Below are 18,355 nucleotides of genomic sequence, written 5' to 3'. Positions count from 1 at the left end.
TGTCTAACTATGGAATTTTTTTTCTCAACCAGTGGTATCCAAGGTAGGTTGGGAACCCAGTTTTATGCAGGGATAAAAAAAGGTGTTTATGTTTCCACCTCCAATGTTGAATGCATGAGGATTCATTTGGCCTTGAGTTTGACTTGGACTTGGAGGCTTGTGTGGGAAATTTGGGAGCTGCATTGAGGATTCAACAGACAGAGATGACAATGGGGTAATGGAGGAAAAATTGTCATATCTAGGAGTTCCTATTTCTTTTTTTTGCTTTTCCTTCTTTGCATTATGCTGACTCAACATATCAATGGCCAAGGTTGCTTGGTGTTTGACATTTTTGTCAATGTTTTTACAGAGACCTATATCATGGCCGGGTATTTGTGAAAGGTGGTACTTGAATCTTGTTGTGCCCTACAACAACCCCCCATTTCATATCATTTATATTCATAAAATTATTATATGAAATGGGTCCATCTAGAAATTAATTGGTATCAATAGCGCATTCTTTTTAAGAGGTCCGCAAACTAAATGAAGACATTATTTAAAACCTTTTGAAAAACCCATTTTTCAACAAATAAAATAATTTTTTATTATTGCGATAAAGCGATCGCAAGATCGCATATTGCAATAGCATAGAAAACATAAATAGGTGGCACATTGGTCTCCGCCGATGCGATTTCGCTTATCGGCTATCGGCAATACTTCATACACATTTTAAAACGCTCACGACATAAGCCCCGATGCGATGCGCAATCGGCGATCGGCTATCGGCGATATTTTATATGCAGTCAAAGAACCTTAAGCCATTTACCCCGATCCGATGCGATTACACAATCGGCAATCGGAAACATCCCATGTATAATAATAAGGCGCCCAGGTTTTTCCCCCCGATGCGATGAGATATCGGCGATCGGGCAATCGGCAATACACTCTCTATGCACATTGTTATCCCTTTTCACGATGATCCGATGTGATTTTGCTATCGGCGGTCGGGGGCATGCTATTCATTATGTTTATATAACACCTATTCTCCTGATGCGATGCGATATCGCTATTGGCGATCGGCGTTTCAAAATTGTCAACATAAAGATTTAAAGTGTTCCCGATACCCGATCAGGATATAGCGCAGATTTCGAAAAAGCCGTTAAATGGAGGGATAAGGTGATTCATTCATATTTAAAGTTTTATCTCTTAAATAAATGATCACCTGCGCTCAACCGCCAAAATATCCATAGCACACTTAAGCAAGCCAGTCAGCCGAATAATGGTGTAATGAGCATTTAAGGGGTAGCAGGCCTTAAACGACTATTTAATGTATCTGTAAGATCTTCCCATCGATTGGATCTGCAGCCATTTTTAAGAGTTAATCTCTCAGCACACTTTTATTAATATATCTTTCCCGTATTTGATTTTCATTAGCATATTTCTGTGTTACGGTTTTGCCTTTGTGCAGAATTCATCCATAGAGGGAAGCTTGAGCAAGATGGGCAAGAAATCCAAGAAGACCGCAGTCTCTTCCACTACACCAGTTGCAGGACAAGCCGCCGTGGACAAAAAGAAGGGCTTAATTTCTGATACTATGTGTACGGGTCTCACCAGAGTTACTTGCAAAGGCACTTACAATCTGATTGAAGCCGAACAACCAGTGAAGACAGTAACAGAAGCAAGTGTGGATTTACTTCGGAAGTCTGATAGCACCCTCAAAGATTTGGCCGACTCTTTCCTTCACAGGATAGCGGCCAGAGAGCAAATTCTCCCATACACAGACGTCGTGCGATGGGTGATTGAAGAAATTCCAATCTTGGACAGAACTTTTAGTACCAGAGATGGGAGGATTTTCGGATCATTCAAGGCAGATGATCTAAGGCAAATGTATCATTTTCTCGAGCAGGAGAAGGTATATAACAAGGCGTTCCTGGAGAAGTTTGCAAGTGATAATGAAATTGAATCCGAACCCATCCGGGATTGGAGACAGAATCTAGCCAAACACAAGCACGAATCTTCCGGTAAGTACCCCGTCAATTCTCTGGATTCTCCTTATTGCTATGCGGGTATAATGATGTGTAGATTATGGGGATTGCATGACTCTGCTAATTTTACCATAGAAATGGTTCCTCTAATGGAGGCAACAGTAAACAGTATAATTATGGACTGGGCCACTATCCTTTCCGACAAACTATCACAAGGTGTGCTTGAGTTTAGAAGCAAGACCCGAATTTCTGAAAGGATAATTCCCCCATTTTACTACAGTGCCTATATTCTAGACACCCTCTGTTATAATTCTGAATTCCCCGTACTCGGCTGGAGGTGGACTGCGCAAGACCCCTCAGCCATTCATATATATCACCAGAAAATGTGGAAGTCTTCTTATAAAGATCATCTATACCAAGTTTGTAATGGCTTTATGTTGCCTATTCATTATTCCATTTTTGATAGGCCGACTCCCAAGATCTCTTATCAAGCCGGATTTGATTTAGCCCGAATAGCCAATTGGTTTGGAGAGGAAAGGTTTACCTACATAAGAGTTTTCGGCAGCCAAGCTAGACCCCATGTCCTCCCTCTATACATACCAGATAAACTTCTAGCGAGGGAAATCTCTTACCAAATCATTTCCGAGAGTGTTACACAAACACTCAAGAAGAATAAAAAGCAAGGTTGGCCCTCTTTTCCTTTGAGGTGTTGTGTATATACCCTGCATGACCTCAAACATGCAGAAAAGGAAGCCACAAAAATTCAATCCTTGACTCTAGCGACTCTCCCAAATAGGCATTTTGATCCAAAAAAAAGTTGCCTATAATGCTTTAAAACAGGCCAAACTGACAAGATTTGATCATCAGGAAGATCTCTTTGATGACCTGTTGTCCTTAGCCGAGTCAATAAGCCAGGTTAGGAAATTCGCCCTACAAAAGTACAATGATGAAGGGTTGACTGAATTTAATAAACTTAGAGAACAGAGGTTGCAAACTCTGCCTCTAGATTTACTGGCAACGACCCCAGCAACATCATCAAGCGAGCCTGGTTGGCAACAGTCGAGCGAACCTCCTATTATAACAAAATATCATAAGAAAGAACAGGAGGAAAGGCAGAGGAAAGAACAGGCAGAAAAGCAGAGGAAAGAACAGGCACAAAAGCAGCGGAGAGCACAAGAAGAACAAAAGAGAAAAGAGATAGAGGAACAACAGATAAAAGAACAAGAGGAAAGACATAGGAAAGAACAAGAAGAGCAACAGAAGAAACAGCAGGAAGAAGTGCAGAAGGAGTCTGAAGCCGAAAAGCAGAAACAAACCACCATTGATGTCAATATAGATACTCGTATTGACCCCGAATTGCTCTAGCAATGGAAGAAATTTGACTCTATCATCAGTGGGATGGAATGTTCTAAAGATAGAGACACTTCCAAAACAAATGATACTCAGGACATCACTTCACCTCAGGTTCTAAGTGGAACCAGCGGCCCACCCATTTCTAAGGATGTTGAAGTAATACCAAAAGATCCCTCCGACCAAATCATTCTACAGGTAGAAGATATTCCTCTCCTGGATGTTTTCTACAGCCCCAGGCATAGAGCAGTGGTAAAACAACAAAGGAAAAGAAGGAAGATTGATCAACCTTCCCTTTTCCCGGAACAAACTGTTACGGGCAACGTGTTTTGGAAAGAGGAATTCGACCCCTCCGATGATCTAACAAAACTGTCGCAATATGCAGGAGCCTATTCAGCAGCGGCAATCGACAAGGCATCAGAGGTAAGTCTTCTACTGAAGACTAAAGACCATGAAATTTTTTCATTACAGGCAGAGTTGGCTGAATCAAAGCAGAAAACAGAGCAGGCGGAACAGCAATTGTTGACACAACAACAAATGAACAATCAATTAACTCAGCAATTGCAGGCAGAGAAGCAGAGGATCGACCAAAGCGCGATCCAGAAACAGAAGGAGTTGTCGGAGGCATTGGCACAATTGAGGGCAGAAAATGAGCAGATGATGAAAACGAAAGATGAGCAAATAGCTCAATTGACATCGCAGCTCGAAATAATAAAGGGCGCACCACAAGTGGATGAGTTCAGAGCAGAAGCATCGCAAATAAAAAAAGCATTAATATCACAAATTAGGCTCCTGTGTCAACAACTCACTGAGGCAGAGCCATTGTGTGAGCTAACGACATCCATAAATCAGCAAGTAGAGAAGGCTAGGAATGAGTTAGACCAAGCCGAAGAAATCATAACTGCATATCTTGACTGGAAAGATTCTGATCAAGGGAAAGCAACAAATTTGCCCAGGATCCAAGAAACATATAAGGATATACTCTTCACAGAATGGCAAATTCAGGTGATGAAAGCAGAGAGGGCGGCTTCAAGATGTAAATCAACCTCCAACAACCTAGTTGATCTGGTTAACAACACTCTCTACTTAGCGAATATGATTTCCCAATGTACACCAGGAAAGATAACAACAACAAACATGTTGGAGCAAACGTGTTATCCTGACTTGGAGGAAAAGGGGAGATTAATCGCTGGGGTTAACAATTTGACCTTCGATGCATATTGGCTCTTCTTGATTAAGCCACACACACAGAGAGCCACCCTTAAGTGTTTAACATATGCAATCGGGTGTATAATTCCCGATATTCAGGATGCCACCTATGCCGCCCAGCTCAGTTCGCGCCTCAACAAACCGCCTGAAGTAGAGCCAGTGCTTGCGATAAGTCAGCTCAGATTTAAAGGCAAGCAGCCTACCTGATGAATCATGCCGCCGATTGCCAGATCACTGACGGAAATAGGATCAATATTTATTGATACCAATTTAGTAGGATTTCAGTTTAATAGATATTTAGATTAATTTAGTATTTATAGACCCTTTCATGTTTTTAGAAAGGGTCATAAAGTTTTGTATCAGACTTAATAGACTGAAGTTTGCACTTCTGTGCTTCAGTCAATATTCTTTTATAAAACTGGACCAGTTGTTCTTAATTCAACAAGGAAGCTTTTATGCAATTGTGCACTATTGTCTTTGTTGAGAGTGTTTTTGCGTTGAAGGAAGAACTACAAATAGCTATTGATATTGGGAATGTTGCGCAGCTCATATGGTATTTCTATCTATGTCTGAATGCATTCCTTTCATATGAATTGCTATGTGATTATTCCTACTATTATTGATTATATGCATGTGACATAACAACAGATCTGTATTCATTCCACTATTGGATGTTTTATGATGTGTTTCTTTTTAATCATGTATATTTCAATGATATAAATGATGAGTCTGGTAATATAGCTTTAATCGCTTTGCTTAACTATTTAGGCACAACAATCTTGAATGAACTAATATCTATGTCTGATAGATGGAGTCATATATATGCCTGTCTTTAGACACAGATCATCAAACGCTACACTTTAAAGCTCAATAGATTCCCAGGATAGATTATAGTTTATATATTCTTGTTGATAGTTTAGTTATTTGCCCCGCTAGCTTATATTATAAATCATCCATTCATCCCGTTTATCCACTTTTGGAAACTGGTCCCATTATCCCCAGTCGGAGCCACTATTCCAAACGGAAAAGGAGCTGTACTAAGGTCCGGACCGGGTGGTTATCCCCAATGTTGTTGCAGGGATTTTCGAGGTCTCAACATTTTTGGCGCTAGAAGGAAGGCCGACTATGAATGGCAAACAAACCCAAATCTGCAAGGCATTCTAAGAGTAATTCTCCCTCCAAATCCCCTCGAACTTCTCATTCGAACGCTGGTTCACCGGTATCCGAACAAGAAGGAGAGGAATCAACTACCACTGCTCAAACCCACCATACGCCAGAGAAACTAAGTCTTGAATCACCTGAAGTTCAGTCTCTTATCCATAAACTTTAGAGCTTCTCGATTTCGCCACAGAAATTTGAGGTATCACAAAGCAGTGCGACTTCGCAGTTCAATTTACCTCACCCTCTCACCAGACTTCAGAGCGAAAAGCTCGGTATTGAACCCACTGAGTTTCCTTTACCTAAAAGGAAAAAGGCAAAGAAAAATACTGAAGGATCTGACAGTGAAGAGCTTTCATCCACATCCTCCATTTCAACTTCTCATCTGCAAAGTCAACCACCCACTCCCCCATTACATATTTTCGTTCACCAGGGATTAGAAGCTTCATCATCCCAACCTGCACATTCCTCAACATTATTTCCTTCCCAAACATCTGGAGTTTCAGCGGTAGTATCAACCACTACTGCTATTATAATGGCAGATCCATGGACCAAACCTGGTGCAGTCAATATGCCTACACCATTACATCCATTACCAGATCTTCCTGAAAAATGGCTACCCAAATTTAATCCAGATAATGGGACCCAGGCTGAGGAACACATCAATAATTTCATGTTGGCAGTCAACTTAAAAGGAGTAACAGAAGAAGATGTTGTTGTTAGGCTTTTCCCTTATACTTTGCAAGGATCAGCAGGATCCTGGTATTTTTCCCTACCACCTGGTTCCATTACCAGTTGGAACACTTGCCAAGAGCAGTTTCTTACCAAATATGGAGATGATAGGTCTTTGGCTCCCCTAATAAATGACCCCTCCAATTTGAGAATAGAGAATAGGGATCCAATTAAGGAATTTAATGCCTGTTTCAATAAACTCCTAAATAAAATCCCCACAACCTCCAAACCAAGTGAACAAATTCGGAGCGAATGGTATATAACAGCTCTGCCTGCCAATATAGCCATCTTTGTAGACAGGGTTGGGAAACCTACTTTAGCCGAAAACAGGAAAGAAGCGCTTGCTGTGGAGAAACGCATTAATGCCCTGGAAAATAAAGCTGCCTTGGAAGACAGAAAAGCCGAAAAGGTCTCTTTTAAAGATGACTCAAGAAAGAAAACCTCTAAAGACCCCTATGACATGGAAGGTTTGCAAAAGGTTCTAAAAACTTTATCAAATGAAATGGTTGAAATAAAGAAACAGGTAGCTGAAACATCAGCCAAAAGGCCCTTTAGAGCTTTTAAGAAAAATGAATCAAAGCCACCAAATGTCATATCTAATGCTGATTCGGAACAAGAAGAAGAGGAAGAAGAATCAATTTCACAAACTAGCGAGGAAGAAGAAGTAGTAGAATGTCACAGAATGTGTGATTTTATACTACCCAACTCTGATACCGAAAACGAAGAAGAAGCATTTCCGGTCACTACTAGAAGCAAAAGTATTTCTGAACCTATTCAGATAACATCAAAGAAAAGAAGCGTTGGTGCTGCTACAACCAAAGAAAGAGTACCTAAGAAGAAATCACCTGCGGAAGTTCCCCAAAACCAGCCTTCAACTTCTAATACTCCTTCAACATCTAAAACATTAGTGGTATCAGATTCAATGGAGTATAATATTGTTGATGATATGAAGAAAACTAAAGCAAACATTACGATGTTTGAACTTAGTAAATTAAAGCATCAACAGAAATTACTTCTTAAAGAATTGAATGTTGTTCCTTCTACACCTCTTCCCAGTGCAAAAGCTGTTAATGATTGAGGCCAACCTCCTTCAGGAATGGTTGAAGCTACCGATTCAGTTCTGATTGGAGATAGGTCAAATTCTCACACCCCACCCTTCCTTTTAACCTATGAGATTTACAATAGAAACTTGCACAACTGTTTAATTGACTCAGGGGCATCATCTAACATAATGCTAGCTTCAGTTTGCTCTAAATTGAACATAGAACCCCAAAAGTCTGCTATTCATATTGTACAGTTGGACAGGACCAAAGTACAGGTGTTAGGAGAAATTAACTCTGTAACCATTAGGTTATCTGCTGATCCAAGAATAGTGCAGAGGATTGATATCCTAATAGCTGATATACCTGAGTTTTATGGTTTAATTTTGAGTAGGGATTGGTCTGAGAAATTGCATGGGTATATTTCCACTGATTGGTCACATATGTGGCTTCCCTACAAAGGCAAGACAAATCAAATAAATATCGATCGGGAGAAACATATGACCCATACGGTTACTGAATTTGAGCAAGAAAACCAGCCGTTAGCATTCAACAACAACATTTTGGGGAATTATTCATCAGAGTCATTCTTTGGTAACTTTTTTGCCCAACCATCCCCTTTCTTTGTTAATCATTTTACATCTCAGGTTAAGAATTTTTCACAAACAGATAGGTCCAGATGTTTCAATGATGCTGAGAAAACTGTAAATACATTTGTTAATACCTCTTTGTTTTGGTCTTTATATTTCGATGGGTCCAAGTCTAGCGAAGGCTTAGGAGCAGGGTGTATTTTGGTTAGCCCACAAGGAGAAAAGACAATGATGTCCTGTAGGCTAGAATTTGAATGCACTAATAATACAGCCGAATATGAAGCTTTAGTTCAAGGATTATATAAAGCAATCGGCCTTAAGGTGCAATATCTAAAAGTATTTGGCGATTCTGAGATTATTGTGAAACAGGTAAGAAATGCAATTCATTGTCTTTCGAATCACCTCAAACATTATCAATCGCTAGTACAGGAACTTACCTCGCACTTTGCTGCATTCAACATTTTTTCTATTCCCAGGTCTCAAAACTCGGCAGCCGATCTCCTAGCTAATGTAGCATCCAAGCTCCTACCTTCTGAAGACTACAGCCCAGATAGATTTTCTGTAGAATTTCTTTTTAGGCCTTCAGTGCCTGACAATGTCACTAATTGGAGAGTATTCAATCATGATGAGGATGTTTTAAAATTCTTAATTTCAGAAAAATCCTATGATAATCAAATCATTGAGGAGGATGAACATGACTCCCAAATGAGAGAAACACCTTAGGAAAATGAAATTCCCAAGCCTGTGGTAAAGCTGGAAGATCTTTATGATATTAAAGACAGGTTTAAACCTGTAACTAATGCAAAGCTCCAAAGCTCTACCCTTAGGTTTGAATTGATCAATCTAGGTACTGAACAAGCTCCTCAAAATATAAATTTAGGATTAGGACTCTCTTTTGAAGAGAAAGAGGCATTCATTAGATTGTTAAAGAAAAATAAACAGGTCTTTGCTTGGAAGTATGTTGATTTGAAGACTTATGATACATCTATTATCCAGCACACCATTCCAATGCTGCCCGACCAAAAATCGATTCAGCAGAAGTTGAGGAAGATACATCCAAACTTAGAGAGCCAAATAAAATCAGAACTTAATAAACTCTTGAAAGCCAAGATTATTTTTCCTGTCCGAAACTCAAACTGGGTCTCTAATATGGTACCAGTCAGGAAGAAAAATGGCGACATTCGAATTTGTATTGGTTTCAGAAATTTGAGCAAAGCAAGCCTAAAAGACAATTTCCCATTACCTACTGAGGAGCAAATCCTTCAATTAGTAGCTCGCTCCGAATTAATGTCCTTTCTAGATGGTTTCTCAGGATATAACCAAGTACTGGTTCATCCTGATGACCAGCTTAAAACGACATTCAGAACTAAATGGGGAACATATGCTTATCAGAAAATGCCTTTCGAACTTATAAATGCAGGAGCGACATTCCAAAGAGCTATGGATATAGCTTTTAGAGGGTTGATTAATAGAACAGTAGTCGTCTATTTGGATGATATTACTGTATTCTCTAAAGAAAGATATAATCATTTGCATGATTTAAATCAAATTTTTCAGTGCTGCAAAAGGCATGGTATTTCTCTTAACCCTAAAAAGTCTTTCTTCGCCCTTGATCAAGGAAAACTCTTGGGATTTATTGTGTCTAAAGATGGCATTTATATTGATCCGGATCGGATCAAAGAAATTTCTGAAATCCCTTTCCCACACAGTAAAAAGTCGATGCAGTCATTTTTAGGCCAGATTAATTTTGTTAAAAGATTTGTTCCAGATTTTTCTCAAATTATACTGCCTCTTCAAACAATGATTAAGAAAAATTCGGTATTTAAGTGGGGATCAGTAGAAAAGGAAGCTTTTGATCTAATCAAGCAATCAATAATCAATGCCCCAGCCTTGAATACTCCAAATTTTTCTAATCATTTTACATTGTACACCATCGCATCCGACTTGTCTTATGCTGCAGTGCTCACACAACTAAATGATCATAATTTGGAAGCACCCATTTCGTTTTTTAGCTCTAATCTTCAGGGTGCTGAATTGAATTACTCCGATGTAGAAAAACAAGCCTTTGCTATATTTAAAGCAGTCAAGCATTATAGACCCTTCCTTTTGAAAACCCACACAAAGGTTATAGTTCCTTTCCCCGCAGTTAGGCAACTATTAATCCAAAAATAACTAGGTGAAAAAAGGGCAAATTGGGTCACAGCGCTTCAAGAATATGACCTAGAGATTAAACCATCAAAGATTGTTAAGGGTCAAGGTTTTTGCAGGATATTAGCAGGAGCATCCAACATTCCAGAATCAGGCGATACAAGTCAAACTGAAGAAATCAATCAGATAAGTGCCACTGATTCTCAATCTCAATATGCAGATTTAATCTTTTACTTAAAGAATGGTTATGCCCCTCCAAACCTGTCTTATAAAAACAAAAGGGCCATTAGGTTAAAAGCAAATAATTTCACACTTATTGATGATGTACTTTTTAAGCGGAATTATGATTCTATCCTGTTAAGATGCCTTGAGAAATCTGAAGCCCAAAAGGTTTTGCAGGAGTTACATGATGGACCAGCAGGGGGACATTTTGGAGCTGACACAATAGCTCACAAAGTTATTCATGCTGGGTATTATTGGCCTATTCTGTTTAGAGATGCCCACGAATATGTAAGGAAATGCTTCAATTGCTAGACTTCTAGTGGAAGACAACGTAAATCAGCTTTCCCTCTGCAACCAGTCAACATTGAACAACCATTTGAGCAATGGGGATTGGATATCATTGGGGAGATTACTCCACCATCTTCCAAACAACATAGGTATATCCTTACTGCTACTGATTATTTTACTAAGTGGGTGGAGGCTATTCCTTTGAAGACAGCAAATTCCGAAGCAATCATTGAGTTCATAGCCCAATTCATCATTACCAGGTTTGGTGTCCTGAATGCTCTTGTTTTTGATAATGCATCCTATTTCTCAGGCAATGCTATGTTTGATTTTGCCATTAAAATAGGGTTTAAATTGAAGTATTCTGCTAATTACTATCCCCAGGGTAATGGCTTAGCTGAATCTACTAATAAGAATCTGATCAAAATTATTAAGAGAACTATAGAGCAAAATCATAAAACTGGCACAAATCTTTAATGTTTGCATTATGGGCTAATCGAATAACACAAAAGGCTTCTATAGGATCTTCCCCATTCAATCTTGTGTATGGAAAAGAAGCAATATTGCCCACAAATCTTGTTCTTCCTCCTTTTGCCCTAGTACAGTACATTGAGGAAACTCCTTCTTCTTCTATTCAGCTTAGACATGATCAAATTCTAAAATTAGAAGAAGAAAGAGAAAAAGCTAGAGTTACTCATGCCAAACATCAGCAAATCATTAAAGCAGCTTTTGATTCAGTCTCATCCGGTTCAAAACAGTTTCAAGTCGGTGACTTAGTTCTAAAATGGGACAAAGCCCATGAAGATAAGGGAAAACACACCAAGTTCCAGAAGATGTGGCTTGGACCATTTCAGATCTGTGAAAAGGTGGGCCATTCGACCTTTATATTGCAAGACTTATCAGGGTTGAGAGATTCTCTCCCTGTTAATGGCATTATCTTGAAGAAATTCTTTAATTGAGGAGGTATCCCCTTCTCCTTTTAGTTTGATAAATTTTTATAGTTTGTAGGATTTGTAGGAAATAATGTTGTAAGGTATCTACCATTGACCTTTGCTGTGTTTGAAAGTTTGATCTACAAAAGTACTCTGATATTTGCTTTTAGATAATGGAACTCATAACCAAAAGGGATAATTTCTAGGAAATTAGGTATTATTGTATTCTGAAACCACATTCCAAGTTTTGTGAACTCCTCTCAGAAGTTTAAAAGTATTTTAAATCATTTTCTATTTTCAAATTGGTCTCAAAATGTTATCAATATTAAGATAAAAGCTAATCCAATTTCAGCATCTTCAACTCTTAAACTGTCATCCTTTTGCTCTTAAGGAGAAGATTGTTCATCCCATTCACTAAAGTTTATGATTACTCAGAGTGTAATTCTAAAATATTTGATATTAAAGATAAGAGGTCTTATTACAAGCTTGCTTACCATGTTCATAAGGAAATAGTTTAACCGACATTACCAATACTGCATACCAAAATAGGGTAATGGCTTGAAATTATAAGACAAGGGGTTTCATCACGAGCCAGCTTGTTCGGTTAGATTACTACCAGTGAATGGCATTTTCAATAGCTGGCCACCAAACCAGGACAATGGCTTTTTATCTTATCAACAACAAAAAAAGGAAATGAAATACAAAATATGAAAACATGTTTTGAATTCATTCTGTTAATCGCACTCTTAATTGAATGGAACAATGGACAATAGCATGGTTAAAAGGTATCCCTGTCGAAACTACAAATGTTTGCTGGCAGCAGAGGCTCTGCCTATGATAGAGGGGTTCATTTTAAAAGATGATTTGGAAAAGTATTCTGTCTTATCATTATAAACCCATAGAGACCTATTTAAAACTTAGAATGTATCTATTTTCTTAAAAAAGAGAGGAAATTAGCAAAAATATATTCATTTTAGAGTACATATATACCTAGTTATATTAGAATTTTCCCCTTTGGTTAGAATTCTATTTTGCAAAAGTTTAAGAATTTCCTTACTTTTCAGAGATAACTGGTTCTTCCAGCGAATCGCCAATTGTTGTGCCCTACAACAACCCCCCATTTCATATCATTTATATTCATAAAATTATTATATGAAATGGGTCCCTATAAAAATTAATTGGTATCAATAGCGCATTCTTTTTAAGAGGTCCACAAACTAAATGAAGACATTATTTAAAACCTTTTGAAAAACCCATTTTTCAACAAATAAAATAATCTTTTATTATTGCGATAAAGCGATCGCAAGATCGCATATCGCAATAACATAGAAAACATAAATAGGTGGCACATTGGTCTCCGCCGATGCGATTTCGCTTATCGGCTATCAGCAATACTTCATACACATTTTAAAACGCTCATGACATAAGCCCCAATGTGATGCGCAATCGGCGATCGGCTATCGGCGATATTTTATATGCAGTCAAAGTACCTTAAGCCATTTACCCCGATCCGATGCGATTTTGCAATCGGCAATCGGCAACATCCCATGTATAATAATAAGGCGCCTAGGTTTTTCCCCCTGATGAGATGCGATATCGGTGATCGGGCAATCGACAGTACACTCTCTATGCACATTGTTATCCCTTTTGACGCTGATCCGATGCAATTTTGCTATCGGCGGTTGGGGGCATGCTATTCATTATGTTTATATAACACCTATTCTCCCGATGCGATGCGATATCGCTATCGGTGTTTCGAAATTGTCAACATAAAGATTTAAAGTGTTCCCGATACCCAATCAGGATATAGCGCGGATTTCGAAAAAGCCGTTAAATGGAGGGATAAGGTGATTTATTCGTATTTAAAGTTTTATCTCTTAAATAAATGATCACCTGCGCTCAACCGCCAAAATATCCATAGCACGCTTAAGCAAGCTAGTCAGCCGAATAATGGTGTAATGAGAATTTAAGGGGCAGAAGGCCTTAAACGGCCATTTAATGTATCTGTAAGATCTTCCCATCGATTGGATCCGCAGCCAATTTTAAGAGTTAATCTCTCAGCACGCTTTGATTAATATATCTTTCCCGTATTGGATTTTCATTAGCATATTTCTGTGTTACGGTTTTGCCTTTGTGCAGAATTCATCCATAGAGGGAAGCTTGAGCAAGATGGGCAAGAAATCCAAGAAGACCGCAGGCTCTTCCGCTACACCAGTTGCAGGACAAGCCGCCGTGGACAAAAAGAAGGGCTTAATTTCTGATACTACGTGTACGGGTCTCATCAGAGTTACTTGGCAAGGCACTTACAATCTGATTGAAGCCGAAGAACCAGTGAAGATAGTAACAAAAGTAAGTGTGGATTTACTTCGGAAGTCTGATAGCACCCTCAAAGATTTGGCCAACTCTTTCCTTCACAGGATAGCGGCCAGAGAGAAAATTCTCCCATACACAGACGTCGTGCAATGGGCGATTCAAGAAATTCCAATCTTGGACAGAACTTTTAGCACCAGAGATGGGAGGATTTTCAGATCATTCAAGGCAGATGATCTAAGGCAACTGTATCATTTGCCCGAGCTAGAGAAGGTATATAACAAGGCGTTCCTGGAGAAGTTTGCAAGCGATAATGAAATTGAATCCGAACCCATCCGGGATTGGAGACAGAATCCAGCCAAACACAAGCACGAATCTTCTGGTAAGTACCCTGTCGATTCTCTGGCTTCTCCTTATTGCTATGCGGGTATAATGATGTGTAGATTATGGGGATTGCATGACTCTGCTAATTTTACCATAGAAATGGTTCCTCTAATGGAGGCAGCAGTAAACAGTATAATTATGGACTGGGCCACTATCCTTTCCGACAAACTAGCACAAGTTGTGCTTGAGTTTAGAAGCAAGACCCAGATTTCTGAAAGGATAATTCCCCCATTTTACTACAGTGCCTATATTCTAGACACCCTCTGTTATAATTCTGAATTCCCCGTACTCGGCTGGAGGTGGACTGCGCAAGACCCCTCAGCCATTCATATATATCACCAGAAAATGTGGAAGTCTTCTTATAAAGATCATCTATACCAAGTTTGTAATGGCTTTATGTTGCCTATTCATTATTCCATTTTTGATAGGCCTGCTCCCAAGATCTCTTATCAAGCCGGATTTGATTTAGCCAGAATAGCCAGTTGGTTTGGAGAGGAAAGGTTTACCTACATAAGAGTTTTCGACAGCCAAGCCATACCCCATGTCCTCCCTCTGTACATACCAGATAAACTTCTAGCGAGGGAAATCTCTTACCAAATCATTTCCGAGAGTGTTACACAAACACTCAAGAAGAATAAAAAGCAAGGCTGGCCCTCTTTTCCTTTGAGGTGTGGTGTATATACCCTGCATGACCTCAAACATGCAGAAAAGGAAGCCACAAAAATTCAATCCTTGACTCTAGCGACTCTCCCAAATAGGCATTTTGATCCAAAAAAAGGTTGCCAATAATGCTTTAGAACAAGCCAAACTAACAAGATTTGATCATCAGGAAGATCTCTTTGATGACCTGTTCTCCTCAGCCGAGTCAATAAGCCAGGTTAGGCAATTCGCCCTACAAAAGTACAATGATGAAGGGTTGACTGAATTTAATAAACTTAGAGAACAGAGGTTGCAAACTCTGCCTCTAGATTTACTGGCAACGACCCCAGCAACATCATCAAGCGAGCCTGGTCGGCAACAGTCGAGCGAACCTCCTATTATAACAAAAGATCATAAAAAAGAACAGGAGGAAAGGCAGAGGAAAGAACAGGCAGAAAAGCAGAGGAAAGAACAGGCAGAAAAGCAGCGGAGAGCACAAGAAGAACAAAAGAGAAAAGAGATAGAGGAATAGCAGATAAAAGAACAAGAGGAAAGACAGAGGAAAGAATAAGAAGAGCAACAAAAGAAACAGCAGGAAGAAGTGCAGAAGGAGTCTGAAGCCGAAAAGCAGAAACAAACCACCATTGATGTCAATATAGATACTCGTATTGACCCCGAATTGCTCCAGAAATGGAAGAAATTTGACTCTATCATCAGTGGGATGGAATGTTCTAAAGATAGAGACACTTCCAAAACAAATGATACTCAAGACATCACTTCACCTCAGTTTCTAAGTGGAACCAGCGGCCCACCCATTTCTAAGGATGTTGAAGGAATACCAAAAGATCCCTCTGACCAAATCATTCTACAGGTAGAAGATATTCCTCCCCTGGATGTTTTCTACAGCCCTAGGCATAGAGCAGTGGTAAAACGACAAAGGAAAACAAGGAAGATTGATCAACCTTCCCTTTTCCCGGAACAAACTGTTACGGGCAGCGTGGTTTGGAAAGAGGAATTCGACCCCTCTGATGATCTAACAAAACTGTCGCAATATGCAGGAGCCTATTCGGTAGCGACAATCGACAAGGCATCAGAGGTAAGTCTTCTACTGAAGACTAAAGACCAAGAAATTTTTGCATTACAGGCAGAGTTGGCTGAATCAAAGCAGAAAGAAGAGCAGGCGGAACAACATTTGTTGACACAGCAACAAATGAACAGTCAATTAACTCAGCAATTGCAGGCAGAAAAGCAGAGGATCGACCAAAGCGTGATCCAGAAACAGAAGGAGTTGTCGGAGGCATTGGCACAATTGAGGGCAGCTAATGAGAAGATGATGAAAATGAAAGATGAGCAAATAGCTCAATTGACATCGCAGCTCGAAATAATAAAGGGCACACCACAAGTGGATGAGTTCAGAGCAGAAGCATCACAAATAAACAAAGCATTAATATCACAAATTAGGCTCCTGTGTCAACAACTCACTGAGGCAGAGCCATTGTGTGAGCTAACTACATCCATAAATCAGCAGGTAGAGAAGGTCAGGAATGAGTTAGACCAAGCCGAATAAATCATAACAGAATATCTTGACTGGCAAGATTCTGATCAAGGGAAAGCAGCAAGTTTTCCCAGGATCCAAGAAACATATAAGGATATACTCTTCACAGAATGGAAAATTCAGGTGATGAAAGCAGAGAGGGCGGCTTCAAGATGTAAATCAACCTCCAGCAACCTAGTTGATCTGGTTAACAACACTCTCTACTTAGCGAATATGATTTCCCAAAGTACACCAGGAAAGATAACAACAACAAACATGTTGGAGCAAACTTGTTATCCTGACTTGGAGGAAAAGGGGAGATTAATCGCTAGGGTTAAAAGTTTGACCTTCGATGCATATTGGCTCTTCCTGATTAAGCCACACACACAGAGAGCCGCCCTTAAGTGTTTAACAGATGCAATCGGGTGTATAATTCCTGATATTCAGGATGCCACCTATGCCGCCCAGTTCAGTTAGCGCCTCAACAAACCGCCTAAAGTAGAGCCAATGCTTGCGATAAGTCAGCTCAGATTTAAAGGCAAGCAGCCTACCTGATGAATCATGTCGCCGATTGCCAGATCGTTGAGGGAAATAGGATCAATATTTATTGATACCAATTTAGTAGGATTTCAGTTTAATAGATATTTAGATTAATTTAGTATTTATAGACCCTTTCATGTTTTTAGAAAGGGTCATAAAGTTTTGTATCAGACTTAATAGACTGAAGTTTTCACTTCTGTGCTTCAGTCAATATTCTTTTATAAAACTGGACCAGTTGTTCTTAATTCAACAAGGAAGCTTTTATGCAATTGTGCATTATTGTCTTTGTTGAGAGTGTTTTTGCGTTGAAGGAAGAACTACAAATAGCGATTGATATTTGGAATGTTGCGCAACTCATTTGGTATTTCTATCTATGTTTGAATGCATTCCTTTCATATGAATTGCTATGTGATTATTCCTGCTATTATTGATTATATGCATGCGACATAACAACAGATCTGTATTCATTCCACTATTGGATGTTTTATGATGTGTTTCTTTTTAATCATGTATATTTCAATGATATAAATGATGAGTGTGGTAATATAGCTTTAATCGCTTTGCTTAACTATTTAGGCACAACAATCTTGAATGAACTAATATCTATGTCTGATAGATGGAGTCATCTATATGCCTGTCTTTAGACGCAGACCATCAAACGCTACACTTTAAAGCTCAATAGATTCCCGGGATAGATTATAGTTTATATATTCTTGTTGATAGTTTAGTTATTCGCCCCGCTAGCTTAGATTATAAATCATCCATTCATCCCGTTTATCCACTTTTGGGAAACTGGTCCCATTATCCCCAGTCGGAGCCACTATTCCAAACGGAAAAGGAGGTGTACTAAGGTCCGGACCGGGTGGTTATCCCCAATGTTGTTGCAGCGATTTTCGAGGCCTCAACAAATCTATAAATGCCTCCACTAAATTTCTCTTCACAAAATTTACAAATAAGCTTAGGGTCTCCAAGAATCTTGTCATAATAAGCCCAATCAAATTACTTCTCCCTTGGCATTGTTGTTTTTTTGGACTTGTGTTTAAATTGTGGCTTCTGTTTAGGTTTGGAGTTGTGCCTTCTAATGAAAAATTAAAATAAAAAATTCCACATATAACTTCGCAAAAAAGAGGGTTTGATTTAAAGGATATGAGGTTTTGTTAAAGGTCAAAGAGGATTCTATCTAGCAACACAAGCACATTTCGACCTAATATATCATTATGACCTTGAAACACAATTAGGTATATATGAGGAAATGCTACCTAAAGGAAATATTATCAACATATATTGCGTTCTAATCTTGAATTTGCAAGTTCGTTTA

Source organism: Pinus tabuliformis, chromosome 8, assembly GCF_031772625.1.
Source record: "Pinus tabuliformis cultivar Carrire ecotype Pingquan chromosome 8, CPIR1, whole genome shotgun sequence".
Classification (NCBI taxonomy): domain Eukaryota; kingdom Viridiplantae; phylum Streptophyta; class Pinopsida; order Pinales; family Pinaceae; genus Pinus; species Pinus tabuliformis.
Note: the sequence above shows the minus strand (reverse complement) of the source record.